The 16,825-nt window shown below is 43.0% G+C and overlaps 1 protein-coding gene across 1 annotated transcript in view; it reads left to right on the top strand.

The window, feature by feature from the left end:
* LOC141134431 (uncharacterized) overlaps window positions 1-13,823 on the top strand; it is a 57,618-nt gene extending 43,795 nt beyond the window's left edge. The window contains exons 4-5 of the mRNA XM_073623975.1: window positions 13,340-13,474; window positions 13,552-13,823. The gene's annotated coding sequence lies outside the window, so the exon portion shown is untranslated. The remainder of the gene's footprint in view (window positions 1-13,339; window positions 13,475-13,551) is intronic.
* Window positions 13,824-16,825: the final 3,002 nt, after the last annotated feature.

Consider the following 16,825-nt stretch of genomic DNA (forward strand, 5'->3'; position numbering starts at 1 on the left):
GAAATCCTGCAGCTCCTCTTGACTTACCTGGTTGACAAACCTGATGTCCCAATAATGATCATGGGTGACTTTAATGGTTACTTAGATCCCAGACTAGACAAGCACCCCCCGGCACAGCCACCCTCGGGAAACAGGGGCACTATTCTGAGCAGACTACTGATAGAGGTGGGTTGGATAGACTTGTGGAGAGCTAAATACCCTAATATCAAACAATTTTCCTGCTTCTCCAAAACCCATGGGTCACTCTCCCGGATTGACCTGTGTGTGGGGTCCCCTCAACTCTTGAGTGTTATGCATAAGGTAGAATATTTACCCCGGGGGGTTTCGGATCACTCCCCTCTGGTCGCTTATCTTATCACTAGACCGGCGACCACACTGCCGAGAGCACCGTGGAAACTGAATGCTTTTTGGCTAAAGCTTTTCACCTCTCACGATAGAGTAGCGAAACAGATAGAACAATACTTTTTTGACAACCGTAGACAAACTGATTTATTATTAAGATGGGATGCCTTTAAGGCTTGCCTGAGAGGTACATTTATAGCTGAAATTGCTGACGTAAAACACAACTCCGCAGCCGTACTGATACAGGTGGAAGACCGGGTGAAGCAATTGGAGCTTGCTTTTATTTTAGACCCATCAGAGTCCGCGAGGGGGGCATGGATATCGGCTCAGGAGTCCCTGGACCGGTTGAGGGCCTCCGCCGCGGAAAGCAAAAGGTTCTTTACTAAACAAGCGTTTTACGAAGAGGGTGAAAAAACTGGTAGATTGTTGGCTAGAATTGCCAGATCTCAACAGTCGTCCCCTGCTATAGGAGCGATACATAGCTCCTCTGGACGCCTGGTGAATGATCCGGAGAAAATTATAGAGGAGCTAGCCTCTTTTTACGCAGAGTTATATAAGCCATGTGACAGTTATACAGACGAGGAGCTGCAGACATATATGGGTACTATAACGCTTCCGGCTCTGACCCACCAGGCGAGGGGGGAACTGGAGGCGCCAATTTCGCTAGACGAACTGAGGGAGGCGGCTGCCTCTTTTCCTACATGCAAAGCCCCCGGGGACAACGGGCTTCCCATGGAGGTCTACACCCAATATGGCGAAATAATCCTACCTAAACTGCTGGAAGTATTAAATGCATCCTTTAAATTGGGAAGGCTACCAACCACTATGACTAAAGCTAACATTATATTATTGTTGAAAATGGGTAAGGACCCCTTAGACCCGGGCTCCTATAGGCCTATATCGCTCCTTCAAAGCGACATTAAATTACTAGCGAAAGTACTGGCCATGCGGGTTAATAGGATTGTTAGAACAATAGTTCACTCAGATCAAGCAGGTTTTATGCCTCGAACATCTACGGCGACCAACTTTAGACGCCTATACTTAAACATGCAGACCCCCTCGGAATCGATGGGCCGTAGAGCCTTGCTGTCTCTTGATGCCAATAAGGCATTTGACAGCGTGTGCTGGAGATATCTGTGGGCAGTTCTGGCCAAGTTTGGGTTTGGGCCCAGGTTCATCAGGTGGGTTAGGCTGCTGTATGACACACCACAGGCGGCTATATGTGTGGCAGATCGAATTTCTCATGCCTTTGGGTTGAGCAGGGGGACCAGACAGGGGTGCCCTCTGTTCCCCCTGCTCTTCGCACTGGCTATAGAGCCCCTGGTGGCACGGGTGAGAGAATGCCCACAGATTAGAGGTTTCCGATATGGTGAATTGCATGAAAAAATCATGCTCTACGCCGATGATATGCTTTTGTTTTTAGAAGACGCAGAGGGCTCCCTGGAACAGGCAATGTCACTTATCACTGAATTTGGCCACTTTTCAGGCCTCACTATCAACTGGACTAAATCTGCCTTAATGTTTATAGACAGTTCCCCGATGACCAATGTGAGACCTCCGACTCAGATACCTGTAGTTTCTACCTTTAAATATTTAGGTATCCACATCTCACCTAAACTTATGGACTTTTGTAGCCTGAATGTCTACCCTCTGATGTCGCGGTTTAGAGATAGAATAAATGTTTGGAATAAACTTAAGATGTCCCTGGCAGGAAAAGTGAATCTCATAAAAATGATTCTGATGCCACAATTTCTATACATGCTACATAACACGCCGGTAGTTATTACGCTAAAGATATTCAGAGTGGTTAACTCTTTATTCCGGCTGTTGCTGTGGCATACCAAACCCCCCAGAATTAGGTTAGAACAGCTGCAGCGCTCAAGGGAGGGAGGGGGCCTTGCCCTACCCAACCCTTGGATATACTATCTAGCGGCGCAACTGCAGCATCTGATAGGTGCCATGGCCCCTCTGCCACTGGGCTCGTCTGCTAAGCTTATGCTGGTGGGCACAGGGGCAGAGTCAATACCCGAGGGATTGGAGGCTCACCTTTTCCAAAGACCCAATAAACAAATGCCCACATATACACTTTTGCAGAAGGTATGGAACAAAGCTAAACAACTACAAAACGTTTCGGGCTTTACTAAGTATAGCCCGATATGGGAAAATAAAACATATGTTGAGCTTGCTAAGCTCCAACAGGGGCAAAGATGGCAATGCAGGGGTATCACACACATGTACCAGATTTTCAGTAATGGAACATTGTTATCGTTTAAGGATTTACAAGATAAATATTCCTTGCCTATAAGTATGCTGTTTTACTATCTGCAATTGAAGCATGCAATTAAAGCACAAGGGGATGCAATAGATTGGTCCCAATCCCCCACACCGGTTTTTCACATAATGCAGGAGGCGTCGGAGACTAAGGGTATAATTTCACAATGCTATAACATGTTATTAGCATCATTGTTAGAGGGGAACCCCACAAGGGCGGCTGCTCAGTGGGAGGCGGATTTGGGCCCCTTGTCTGGGGAGGAATGGGAAGAAGCTCTGCAAGCAGTTAACACCTGCTCACTAAACGTGGCACAGAAGGTATCCCAACTTTATATTTTGCTGAGAGTACATGATACCCCTGTAAAGCTATATAGAATGGGCAAGGCTCCTGACTCATTGTGTGGCAGATGCAGGGCGGCGTCTGGGGACTTGATTCACCTCCTCTGGCGTTGCCCCAAACTCCATAGGTATTGGACTGAGGTCCTGGCTACACTAAATCAGGTGTTCCAGGTCAATGTCCCACTAGATCCAATGTGTTGCTTACTGGGAGTTCTGGAGGGGGTGATCGCGGAGGAGGTGACGAGAGTTGCTTTTGCACGTGCGCTGTTCCAGGCTAGAAAGGTAATACTGATGGGATGGAGGTCCGCTACGCCACCTAATAGCAAAACATGGATACTAAATATGGGAAAAACGCTCATAATGGAAAAATATATTTACCAGCACAGGGGCAACCCTGGAAAATTTGACAGATTGTGGGACCCGTGGTTGGATGTGCCTGGAATAAGCCCCATGGAATTGGTACAGATGAGGCTGCTAAGAAGTGTTTAAAGATATGACAAGTGGATGCTGAGAGTGTGTATTGGAGGATGGAGGAGGACGGTGTGGGCAATGGAGAATATGTTACTGGTTTAATTAGATGGGACATATAGTCCGAATGTTGACAGTTCTAAGATGCAAAATATAAAACCTTCTTGATGGCTATACTGCTATTTGGGAAAAAGAAATTTTGATTATGGTGCATATATAACTGTAATGTATGTTCTTTCTTATGAGCAATAAAACCTTTTATGATTTAAAAAAAAAAAAAAGTTTATATGCTGAAACTTTTGAGCATTGAATTATTGTGACTTCTCAATTCATATATCATCCACCACTGTGGAAATTGTGTCTTCAGCGGATTATGTGTACACCTTAACCAGTCGTTATACCTGCTCACCTCATACATGAGTCAGAAAGACTCAAAACAATTCCTTTCTTTCTTTCAGCCATGGTCTCATCTCTTCTACATCCGACCAGCTACTCTGTATCCACTTTCCAATCAGTAGCCTCCCAGGGGGATCGCAAGAAAGATCTCTCGTATGTACGGCACCCACTGCTTTTCTCCTTCCTCCACACCAGCATTATTACTCGGTATTCCTGATAGGATATGGCTCCACATTCATGCAACAATAAATAGAGGATACATAGTGCTCTCCGTTTTCAACATATATTAAAATGCCCCAATTAAAGAACACTTACAAGATATTCAGTTACAACCAGCTCTGTATAGTCCTGCTCACCACTGTGGCTGCGTGACCTTACAGGCTCGGCTCCTCCCATCTAAGGATGGAAGCGTTCATCACTTTGCCACTGTGCTACATTACATGCCTTTTAACTACTTGCCTGCTGGGCACTTAAACCCCCTTCCTGCCCAGGCCAATTTTCAGTTTTCGGCTCTGTTGCAATTTGAAGGACAATTGTGCTGTCATGTTACACTGTACCCATATGAAATTTTTATCAATTTTTTCACATAGAGCTTTCTTTTGGTGGTATTTAATTACCACTGGGATTTTTTTTTTTTTTTGCTAAACAAACAAAAAAATGTGAAAAATGTTGAAAAAAACAAACTGTTTTTATAGTTTGTTCAAACATTTTGCAAACAGGTAGTTTTTCTCATTCATTGATGTGCACCGATGAGGCTGCACTGACGGTCACTGATAAGGTGGCACTGGTGGCAGGGTGGCACTTTGCGGGGGGTGGTAAAAAAAAGCCACGCCCCCCCCCCGCATGAGAGAAAGTCCCCCCACCCGATCCCTGGCTCCCGCGGCTGCCCTCCCAACACACATGCAGCCCACGGCGGCCGCCTTGCTGTAGTGGGCAGTGCTGCTGTGTATGGGCGTGCTTGGCAGAGGGTGAAGGGGCGTGTGTATGGGCGTGCTTAGCAGAGCTCACGCCCCTCCACCCTCTGCCAAGCACGCCCATACACAGCAGCGCCGCCCACTACAGTAAGGCGGCCGCTGTGGGCTGCATGTGTGTAGGGGGCGGGCGCGGGAGCCAGGAATCGGGAAGACGGGTGGGGGGATTTTCTCTCATGCGGGGGGTGGCGTGTGACTCACGCCCCCAAAAGGGGCCGGTGACTGGCAGAGGTGGAGCCTTATGCTCCACCTACCCTCCTCCGCACTGCTTGACTCTTCTCCTCAACACTGGGGCGGGGTCTGGCAGTGACGTCAGGAGGAGAGAGAGGGAGAGAGAGAGAGAGAGGCACAAGGGAACCCCCCAGGACAGCAGGTAAAGTTATTTAATAAATGATATCAGTGTTATGGGAACAGTGTTGGCATTTGATGGCACAGTGGCTACAATTGATGGGCACAGTGACAGCGTTTGAGGGCACAGTGGCTGCAATTGATGGGGCACAGTGGCTGCGTTTGATGGCACAGTGGCTGCAATTGATGGGCACAGTGGCTGCGTTTGATGGGCACAGTGGCTGAAATTGATGGGCACAGTGGCTGCGTTTGGTGGGCACAATGGCTGCGTTTGATGGGGCACAATGGCTGCGTTTGATGGCACAGTGGCTGCGTTTGATGGGGCACAATGGCTGCGTTTGATGGGCACAGTAGCTGCGTTTGATGGCACAGTGGCTGCAATTGATGGGCACAGTGGCTGCAATTGATGGGCACAGTGGCTGCGTTTGGTGGGCACAGTGGCTGCGTTTGGTGGGCACAGTGGCTGCGTTTGGTTGGCACAGTGTCTGCATTTGGTGGGCACAGTGGCTGAAATTGATGGGCACAGTGGCTGCGTTTGGTGGGCACAGTGGCTGCGTTTGATGGCCCAGTGGCTACAATTGATGGACACAGTGGCTGCGATTGACGGAACAGTGGCTGCGTTTGATGGGGCACAGTGAGGCTGCAATTGATGTCTTTTTTTCTGAATTTTTTATTTTGTTTGCACCCCCCCAAAAATTTTGAGCACCAGCTGCCACTGGCGTGTGCAAAGTGCTCAATGCATGCTAAAATGAATGCAAACCCTTTAAACAGTCCACATTTAGTGAAAGTGCATTAATATGCAGATCATGACATTGCAATAAAATGCTCCATCAATGCTGAAATCAATGCAAACTCATTAAAGAGGAGTTCCGCCCCTACCCCGTGAAAACATTTAAACTTTTAATATTAGGACACTTACCTGTCCAGGGATCCTGCGATGTTGACACCTCAGCCGAGTTTCGGATTGGCTCTCGGGTTTTGCCACCATCATTCATGGTAAGGGAAACCGGACGGTTCATTACTGCACATGTGTGAAGCGCGTTGCACTTTCTGAATGCCCCAGTGGAGGAAGGAGGAGGGGGGCCGAACTTCAGAAGGGGCAGCGCAGTCTCCAGGGAGTGGGGAAGGGTACCTGTCAAAAACAGGTACCCGTTCCCTCCTCCCCCCTGAAAGGTGCCAAATGAGCCTAAAGAGGAAGGGGCGTGGTTTACAGATGATAGGTTGGGTCTTAAACAGGAAGGGGTGTGGCCTCGGCAGCAAGTGGTGGGTCGTGTTTAAATTAGGGGGGGTGCATGAGTTTAGTCAGGCCTAGGGCAGCACAAAACCTAAATACACCACTGACTGGTGGGCACTGATAGGTGGCAATGATGGGAGCTGATGGGCAGCAATGAAGGGCACTAATAGGTAGCATTGATGGGCACTGATAAGTGGCACTGATAGGCATCACTGATGATGAGGCACTGATGAGCGCTGATTGGCAGTACTAATAAGTGGCACTGGTGGGCATGGATAGGTGCCACTGGTGGGCACTCAGAGGTGGCACTGTTTTGCACTGGTAGGTGGCACTGCTGGGCACAGATGAGGCAGCGGTGGCTGTCTATTTGGGACTGATATCCCTCTGACAGATGCCGGTGATTGGGTTTTTTTTTCCTTCTTGCGCTGTCAGCGTGAAGAAAAAAAACAGGCAATTACCGACTCTGGATACATCACGTGATCAGATGTCATTGGCTGACCGCTGATCACGTGATAAGGGTTCGGGATCGGGCCCTTACTCCGATCTCTGATCAGCTGAGTCTCGTAGAGTCGCTGACCACAGAGCACACCGCAGGCAGCTTTTGCACGGGAGGATGTACATGGACGCCCTCCCAGCATTTAAGGCCCGCGCTGTAGCCGTCTTTCAGCTATAGCGCGGACATTAAGGGGTTAATTTTGTACACGTGCATGTTAGTTTACAGTGAGATTCAGCCAGCCTATCAGCAGGTCTTCGATACTATAGCTTCACTATCATCTGGTTCCAGGCCCCCTTCCCCACGAGTTTACCCACCCTTGTTCACTGCACAGTATACCCCCACATCCTAGTTTAAAAGTTCCTCCAACCTTCTGCCCATCTTCTCCCCAGCTAAGCTGCACCCTCGCCATTTAGGCTCAGTCTGTCTTTGCTGTAGAGTCTAGCACAGCAGTATTTGCCCCTCGAATGGAACATGGAGCAGGATGTGTACATGGTCACATCACCCCTCCTGTAGGGCATGTTAACCACTAATGTAATGGGGATAGTAAAATATATATATATATATATATATATTTTATTTCTTTTTAATTTATTTATTTTATTCTGAGAACTATTTGCTGTTCCAAGACTGTTTGAGAATGTAACAGGAACCCCTCGGTACTCACAATGCCCCTTGGTCACACACAGTGCAACTAGGTTTACTCACAGTGGCCCCCTCAGTACTTATTGTGGCCCTCCCAGAACTCACATTTCTCCTTAGTACTCACGGTGCCTTCAATACTCTCTGTACTCAAAGTGCCCCCTCAGCTCTCATAGTGCCCTCAGTACTCACGGGTGAAAAGGAGAAAAACAACTGAAAAAACAAACTAAGCCACCCAACTAAAAGAAAAAACTGAAAAAACAAACTAAGCCACCCAACTAAAGCTTTATAAGCTGCAATATTCTAAATATTTTTCTGGAGTTTAGATATACTGTATTTTAAGGGTCACTGTAAGGGTTAGGTTGCTATAGCTAGATTATCCACTTGCCAACCGCCTAACTGTAAATGTATGTCATTACTTTGACGTTAATACCGGAGTTATGGCAGCAGCTAGCTGCCATAACCCCGGTATTTTTTTTTTTCGTTAGGCAGCCGCCTTTCAGATAAAAGTGATCCCAGCGGCAGATTCGTCACAGGATCACTTTTATAGACGGTGGGAGAGGTGACCAAGCCACCCCCCTCCCGCCACTTCCCGGTCGTCTCTGAGCTTACCGGAGCCATCGGTAAGCCCAGAACTGAACCGATCTGATGCGGCCGATGGCTAGGCAGGAAGTCAAGTAAGGGCAAGATAGCCCCCACTCGGCTCTATGCCCTTGGAGGACCTCTGACATCTGACATCACTTTTTGTCCTCAGGCTTAAAGAGATGATTTTTTTTTTTATAGTCAGTGTCTTTTTTTAGATTCATTTCCCGTCCGTAGCACGTCATATGACATACTGGACTTTGAGTGGAGATATCTGAAAGATGCCTGCAGCTGCAGGCATCGTTCAGATATCATTCTTTTCTGCTGGCGATTCTCTACAAAGTAAAAACAATCATAGCAGCTGTTCAGTGGGATGTCCCCTCCCGCCGCCCTTCGGTGCTTCTACCGGTTCACCCATGCAATTGGTGAGCCGGGGAATGAATCCGCTGGCGGTGGCCATTTACCATAGAGCTGACCGAGGATCTAATGACCTCGGAGGCTGGGCACGACGTTATGATGTCACTTCCGGCCCCAGCAGATGTAAACACTGCCGTGTTTTTACCTGGAAAGGCTGAGATCACTTTTTTTTTTTTTTTTTAAATCAGGCTTTTCAGCCTAGAGGAGAGATGTGGGGTCATATATACCCCACATCTCTCTGTAAAGAGGACCTGTCATGCACTATTCCTATTGCAAGGGATGTTTATATTGCTTGTAATAGAAATAAAAGTGATAAAAAAACAACTATTTAAAGGGAAACTGTAAAAATAAAAAACAACGTTCAAACCACACATGTGAGGTATTGCCGTGAGAAGAGACGCTTGAGAGGGGATATGATTTCAATTTACAAATACTGTACTGGTGACCCCACAATAGGGATAAAACTTTTTTGCAGAAGAGAGTTTAATAAGACTTGTGGCCACTCATTACAATTAGAAGAAAAGAGGTTTAACCTTAAACTACGTAGAGGGTTCTTTACTATAAGAGCGGCAAGGATGTGGAATTCCCTTCCACAGGCGGTGGTCTCAGCGGGGGGCCTTGATAGTTTCAAGAAACTATTAGATAAGCACCTGGAGGACCGCAACATACAGGGATATACAATGTAATACTGACACATAATCACACACATAGGTTGGACTTGATGGACTTGTGTCTTTTTTCAACCTCACCTACTATGTAACTATGTGAACACTAGAGTGAGAGCGATAATTCTAGCCCTAGACCTCCTCTGTAACTCTAAACAGGTAAACTGTAAAAATTGCTAAACCGACGCCTATGGAGATTTTTAAGAACCGAAGTCTGGCACCATTCCACGAGTGTGCGCAATTTTAAAGCGTGACATGTTAGGTATCTATTTACTCGACGTAACATCATCTTTCACATTATACAAAAAAAAAGAAAAAATCGGGCTAACTTTAGTGTTTTTTTTTTTTTATTATTATTCATTTCCAAAAAACACACTTGAAAAATTGCTGCTTAAATACTGTGTGACATAAAAAGTTGCAATGGCTGCCATTTTATTCCTTAGGGTCTCTGCTAAAAAAAAACTTATATAATGGTTGGGGGTTCTGAGTAATTTTCTAGCAAAAAAAGGATGATTTTTACATGTAGGAGAGGAGTGCCAGAATTGGCTTGGGCTGGAAGTGGTTAAGAGTAAATAAGAGATCTGGGGTCTTTTTGACCCCATATCTCAAAATAAAGTAGACCTGTCACTGCTTATTTCTATTACAAGGGATGTTTACATTCCTTGTAATAGATATAAAAGTGATCCAAAAAAATAAAATAGATAAATAAAGGGACAGTGTAAAAATTAAAAGTAAAATAAATAAGAAAAAGCACCCCATCCCTCTGTGCTTGCGTGCAGAAGTGAACATATACATAAGTCTCGCCCACATATGTGACCGGTGTTCAAACCACACATCTGAGGTATCGCCGCAATCTTTATAGCGAGAGCAATAATTCTAGCACTAGACATCCTCTGTAACACTAAACAGGTCCTGTACAAATTTTTAAAGCGTCGCCTATGGAGAATTTTAAGTACCGTAGTTTGTCACCATTCCACAAGCGTGCACCATTTTAAAGCATGACATGTTAGGTATCTATTTACTTGGCGTAACATAATCTTTCACATTAAATAATAAAATTGGGCTACCTTTACTCTTTCGTTTTTTTTATTCATTAAAGTGCATTTTTTCCAAAAAATTGCATTTGAAAGACCGCTGTGCAATTACAGTATGACAAAATTTTGCAACAAAAGCCATTTTTTTCTCTAGGGTCTCTGCTAAAAAAAATATATATATAATTTTTTGGAGTTCTATGTAATTTTCTAGCAAAAAATACTGATTTTTACTTGTAAACAACAAATGTCTGAAAAAGGCAAGGTCTGCAAGTGGTTATAGTGTTATCCGACGTACGGAAGGTCGGATTTTCCGACAACAAATGTTCAATGTGAGCTTTTTGTCGGAAATTCCGACCGTGTGTATGCTCCATTGGACATTCCACGCATGCTCTGAATCAATTACGAGACGGAAGTGCTCGGTCTGGTAAAACTAGTATTTGTAATGGAGGTAGCATATTTGTCACACTGCAAATTTGAAAATCCTTTAATGCAGCACATTCTCTTCTTCTTCATAATGCTAGAATAATGAAGTTGTTTTGCTGCTCATATTCACACAGAGTTCTGAAAAACTGATTTCTTTATCATTTCTCGTGATCTCATGAATAATTTTTTTTTTCGTCAGATCTACATAATAATGTTTAGAATTTTTGGTTATAGTGTTTTTTTTTTTTTTTGTCTTTTTTTTATCCAGGTCCCCCTTTTTTTTTTTTTTATTGTGATCTCCATAATTTTTTCTTTCGTTTTGTGTCAAGTTACCACAACACCATTGTATTTTCTTGTATTTTTTAACCTCAAGGAGGTTGGTGTTGGTGTCCCTTGTTAATTAGTGGCAATGCTTCAGCAGTCCCACTATTGTTATTCATTTTTATTTATTTTTATTTTTAATTGTAATTATATTATTCCGTACGTTTTTTGGCTCTGCGTAACTTCTGCATACTTCCTTTAGCTATTAAAACCATTCAACTTTTAAAATGTTCATCTCTTTCAGCTGATGATGAGACTTTTTCGACTTTTTTTCTACCATTTATACTTTTTATAATATTAAGCTTTTTAACACTTTTTTTTAACATTGAAGTCAATGAGAGCATGCTTCAAATCCTTAAAATCTTCTTCCGCTCCCAAAAGTTTTAGCTTCTTCATACTTTCACCTACAGACGCCAAACAAACTTTAAAATGTTCATAAAATATTCAGCTATCTGGCTTTATCTTTTCAGTTTGATTCCTTTACAGTTTTTGTGAAAAAGCTGTTTGTTTAGTGGTCATTTCAGGAAATTTTATTGATTAAACAGAGTGTACTGGGCTGCTTTTGTTGCCATGGTTACCAAAGCTTCTGTTATACACAATAATGGGCGGTGGGGGAGGCGGCTTGAGCATCTCAGTTCTGATTACAGAGCCCGGGGGAGGGGACAGACACACCATGTACTGATTTATAATAGAGGAATATGATGGGGCAGTTTTGATGAGGCAATTATGATGGGGCAGTTTTGATGGTGGCAATATGATGGGGAAGTTTTGATGGGGCAGTTTTGATGGTGGCAATATGATGGGGCAGTTTTGATGGGGACAATTTTGATGGAGCAGTTTTGATGGTGGCAATATGATGGGGCAAACCGCTCCGCCCGGTCAGCCCGCTATCTCACCCACCCGCAAGGCCGCCAGCTACAAATTTCTCGGGGGGGGCAATTGCCCCGTTGCCCCCCCCCGGATCCGCCCCTGCTGGATACAGTGTGCATCTGAGATGGGCTAAGAGAAGAGACAGGGAATGGAAAGATGGGGGGTAGTGGATCCATAAGGTCCCTTGTATAGTTGCTTATGGTTTTAGCCATAGAGGAATAAAGAGTTGAATTATGAACCTTGACCAGGATTGATCTATCTATGTGTTTTGCTTTTTTTTTTTTCTTCTCTTTTTTTTCTCTTTTTCCCCTCCTCTCTCTTCGGCCTCCCTGCCAATTTTTTCCTGCCTAGACAGTGTGGAGTGAGATGCCTGCCTCTAACTAGGAGAGAGAGAGAGTCAAGTCATGTGGAAGTAGTGAGGGGAGGGAGGGAAAGGTGGGTGGAGGGTTTGGCACTCAAAGTGGGGGGGAGGAGTGGGTCAAGAAGTTTGTTTATATGCAATACGGTTGATAATATTTTTATGACATGGTATAATTATTTTTAACACTACGGCCATAAGAGGTCTCTTATATGGTTTTGGTAAACACGTGGAAGTAGGACAGGGGATCATCCCTTTTTTTTGGGGGGGAGTTGGGGAATTAGGCCACGAAGGCTGTTATACACAATTATGGATAATCAATATTTAATCACATGGCACAATCCCCATTTTTTTTCTTTTTTTTGTCACATAAAATTAATTTTGTGAATGAAAATGAGACACCATGGCCAACAGTGGCCTCTTTGGAAGTAGGTGGGGTGTTTTTTTTTTATCTTGACACAGAAGGGTATAGTAGGAGAATACATGTTTTAAAGTAGAAGAAATGGAGTGGGAAGGGATAGAGCAGACTTACCCCAGGGATGGCAGGGAGGAGGGAATTAACAACCTTTTTTTTTTCTTTTTTTTTTCCTTTTTTGGAGAGGGGGGAAAGGGTTAGTATAACTTGTAAACTTTCGACAAGGTAGCTTCGTACTTAGTTTTTTCTTGTAATGTTTATTCCTGTGTAAACTATGGAAATACAAGAATGTATAATATTGAACTGAGATTTGAAGTCTATAATAAAAATAAAAATTTTGATTATAAAAAAAAACTACATTTGGTCATGCCTATTTGTCTTAAAAGAAGTTTAGTACATTGTTGTCTAGATGGGTTTGTAACTAGAATGAAATGCAAACTTGATTCAGTGTAAGGAGAGGACACTCAGCAGCTGTTTACACATCTGGACGCAGGAGCACTAGTGTGGGACACCAGAACAAACTTTTTAGGGTGTCCCACACAGGTGCTTCAGTGGATACTAGGGGTCTCTACATGTGTGATACTTTAACAAAAAAGCTAAGTATTCCACCTTTGTAAAGGGAAAAAATCATGTCTTCAGCTTTCAACTCTGCCAAAAGAGACAATTGTACACTTCCAAGCAATGTTTCATATTCCTATTTCTTGCCTCAAATAGCTGTGTGCTAAGTATATCTTTATTTTATTCACATAGGGGAGAAAAGACTCAGGACGTCTGAGGTCACCAGGGACCCCCAACCTCCTAAAGAAGGGGAAATCCAAAAACAACAACCAGAGGATGTGGAGGAAGGAGAGGTTTATGAAGTGGGCAAAATAGTGACCACAACAGGTAAGTGTCTGAGACCACAGCTTCAGGTAATAGATGGATGCCTGCATATTTATAATACATGGTGTTTTTTTTTTTAGGTGATGTGGATGTTGTTGAAGAAGAAACATATTTCACAAGTGCAAGTGCAAGTCCTGATCGGGGAGATCATGGTGTGCAATTGGGATTTACAGAAGATCAAGGAAGACATCAATGATGTGGAAAAAAGACTCAAAAACATCATTGATGTTTTAGGCAGAATTGAAAACACACCAACATTTATAAAATTCTTTCCATTTTTCTAGCTTTCCTCCAAAATTTCGAAAGCCAAATTTTAAAGATGCACACAGTGTGTCAACATGTGCTATCTGCCATCACGGGATATCAAGGTACACGTTTTGGGGGTGCAACCCCTTCCTCGCAACTAAAGTAGAAACACATCCATTGATCCCCCATGATGGGAGCTAGCACATGTTGACATTAGGCATGGGATCAGGAGGGAAATCCCCATTTTGACTCTCAATTTGTGTGCATCTTCAAAATTTGACTTTTACAGGGGTGAAATCACCTCATCTGATGAACGCAATATCAACACAGTTTGGACATACTAAAGTCTGATATTGCCTTATTGTCTGATATTGCCTTCACTTTGTCAAAGTTGAACTTTGTAAGTTCCTAAATTCTGTATTGTTTTATGGTTTTAAACATGCCTGTTTTAACACAAAAAAGGCTATTTGTACTGTCCAAAAAAATGTATTACTAAAATATGTTGGTTTGTGCAAAAACCCTTTTCTAACGCACATGTGAATGTGCACAGAGTAAAAAATTTTCTACTCAACAATGTGTGGCTTCTTCTTTCAAGGCTCAATATCATTTTTTGGACTAAGTTGTTGTTTACACCGAAATGGGGGTTATTTACTAAAGGCAAATCCACATTGCACTACAAGTGCACTTTATATTTTTATCAGTAATGCATTACATACATTAACAACAAAAACAAGGTGTGTGTGTAGCAGACCCACAACATAATAATATTTCGCTGAAGAAGAGATTGTCACTTCATGTATCAAATAAATTACATTTGCACTATTGAAGAAAATGGCCAAAAAGAAAAGCCCATTGGAGAACCTAGGAGACAGAAACACAAGCAGTAAATCTAAGTAAATCTTATTTCAGTTTAACTAAAAAAATTATTTTGATAATGGTTCTTAAACATTTTCTGGCATATCAATGGTCCCCCTACCCGCAAAGTACTTGACATACTTCTGTCTTACTTCACGGGCGCTTTGGGGGGGCAAGCCAGGATGGCCAGCTTCAAGCGCCATCAGGGTTTCTTCTTGAAGTCCGGCCTCAGGCCCAACTGAGGCAACATAGTTCATTGAATTTCTCCTTAAAGAGTTGTGGAGAATGCAGCATGCAAGGATTATATGGTTAAGTTTATATTCCGCCATGTTGATTGCCGTAACGAATAGGCGGAACCATCTGGCCATTATCCCAAAAGCGTTCTCCACCACTGTTCCGGCGCTGGCCAGCCGGTAGTTAAAAACCCTCCGGGGTGAGGGTCCTTCAAAATGGTTGGCTGGTCAGAACGAACTGAAAAACAGAAAGGCCTGAGAAGAGCGAGCTGAAAATCAGAGACGAGGGTACAGGAGGCGGAGTCTAGCGGAGCAGACATGCATTGTTAGAGCTCCGCACTGCTGAGGAGAGAAGAGAAGGACAAAGCAGAGCCTGCAGGCTCAAAAGGTATCCATTTGAACCCCCCAGGGAACAAACTGTGAAAGTTTGGGCAGGAAATATGGTACTGGGAGGAAGCCGTGGCAGAAATAAAAATCACCTCACAAAGAGCTCACAGGCACTCACTGCAACTAAAGCAGCTCCAGTCACCTCACAATATACAACATCAGGGCGCTCTCACAGACAGAAAATGTCACAGCAAGACTCTCTATTTGAGTCAGATACAGAACAAATCCTCTCACAAACTTCTCCACAAGCCTCCTCAGCATCCCCAGTAATATTATTACAATTTGAAAAGATGCTTCATAAGGCTTTAAAACAAACCTCAGACCAAATAACAAACAGCCTAACCAAAGAAATAAGAGAGCTGGGAAACCGCACCGCAGCCTTAGAAATAAAAATCGATGAAATTGAAATTACAACCCAAGAAAATATAACAGAATTGGAACAATTAAAAGAAGAGAATTTAATACTTCAAACTAAGCTCGAAGATTACGAAAATAGAGCCAGACGTTCAAACTTGCGCATAAGGGGAAGACCTGAAACTGTGACAGACCTGCAATCTACTATTACTGCTCTATTACAAGAACTAAAGCCAGATATCCCTATTGAACGTTTAGAACTGGACAGAGTACACAGAGCCCTCACAACCAAAAAGAAAGATGGACCCCCACGTGATATAATCACAAAATTTCATTATTACAGAACGAAAGAACAAATACTAATTGCTGCAAGAGAAAAAAGGAACTTAATTTTCAAGGACACAATTATCAAATTTTTGCTGACCTATCCCAACTTTTTTACTAAAAGACGATCCATGAAACCCCAACTAATGGAACTGCAACGCCACAACATTATGTATCAATGGGGCTTCCCCTTTTCAGTCAGATTTAACTACCAAGGTACAATTTACAGAAGCAGATTAGCAGATGAACTACAACAAACCCTTTTAAAATTAAATCTGACAGAACCCACAAGCAGTAACACTCCCACACGCAGAAGAATGGCATCATCTTTCTCACAAAAGAGGCCGTTATGCCACATCATCCATGGACCAAGAAGATTCAATGGACTGACATCCTAATTCCTGATATCTCTTCATTTTTTATACCAAGAGATGGTTCTCTATAAAAAACCTGTATTTATAACTGAATGTAATTGCATTCTGATAGTCACACACTGTATGGGATCAAGTTACATTCCAGTTATATCTCTTATTACTTCTGATTCATATGGCCTTAGAATATATAAGTGAAATAAGGAAATTCTTGTTCAGTTATATATTTTCAGGTAATAACAATAGATTTATTACTTTTTAGGACAAATATGTTCAATAATCCAGAAGTAATGGAAGCTTTTTCTTTCTTTTCTTAAAACAAATATATTATTACCTAACTAGTTCCTAGAACTATGTTTTTGTTTATTCTAATCTGAAGCAATACAACCTCAATTTTATGAGTTAACATATCTAAACAGTTACATATGAATAAAATATGTAATTGTTTACTCTAAAAGGGTTAAAATCCCAAAATAATTCAAACTATCTTCATCAATACCAAAGTTATCAACAGTACCTTTCTAACTGAATTATTTAGCCTAGGGCAAGACTAACCATATACAACCACCCTGGAATAAATAATT

Source organism: Aquarana catesbeiana, linkage group LG03 (genome assembly GCF_042186555.1).
Source record: "Aquarana catesbeiana isolate 2022-GZ linkage group LG03, ASM4218655v1, whole genome shotgun sequence".
NCBI classification, from domain to species: domain Eukaryota; kingdom Metazoa; phylum Chordata; class Amphibia; order Anura; family Ranidae; genus Aquarana; species Aquarana catesbeiana.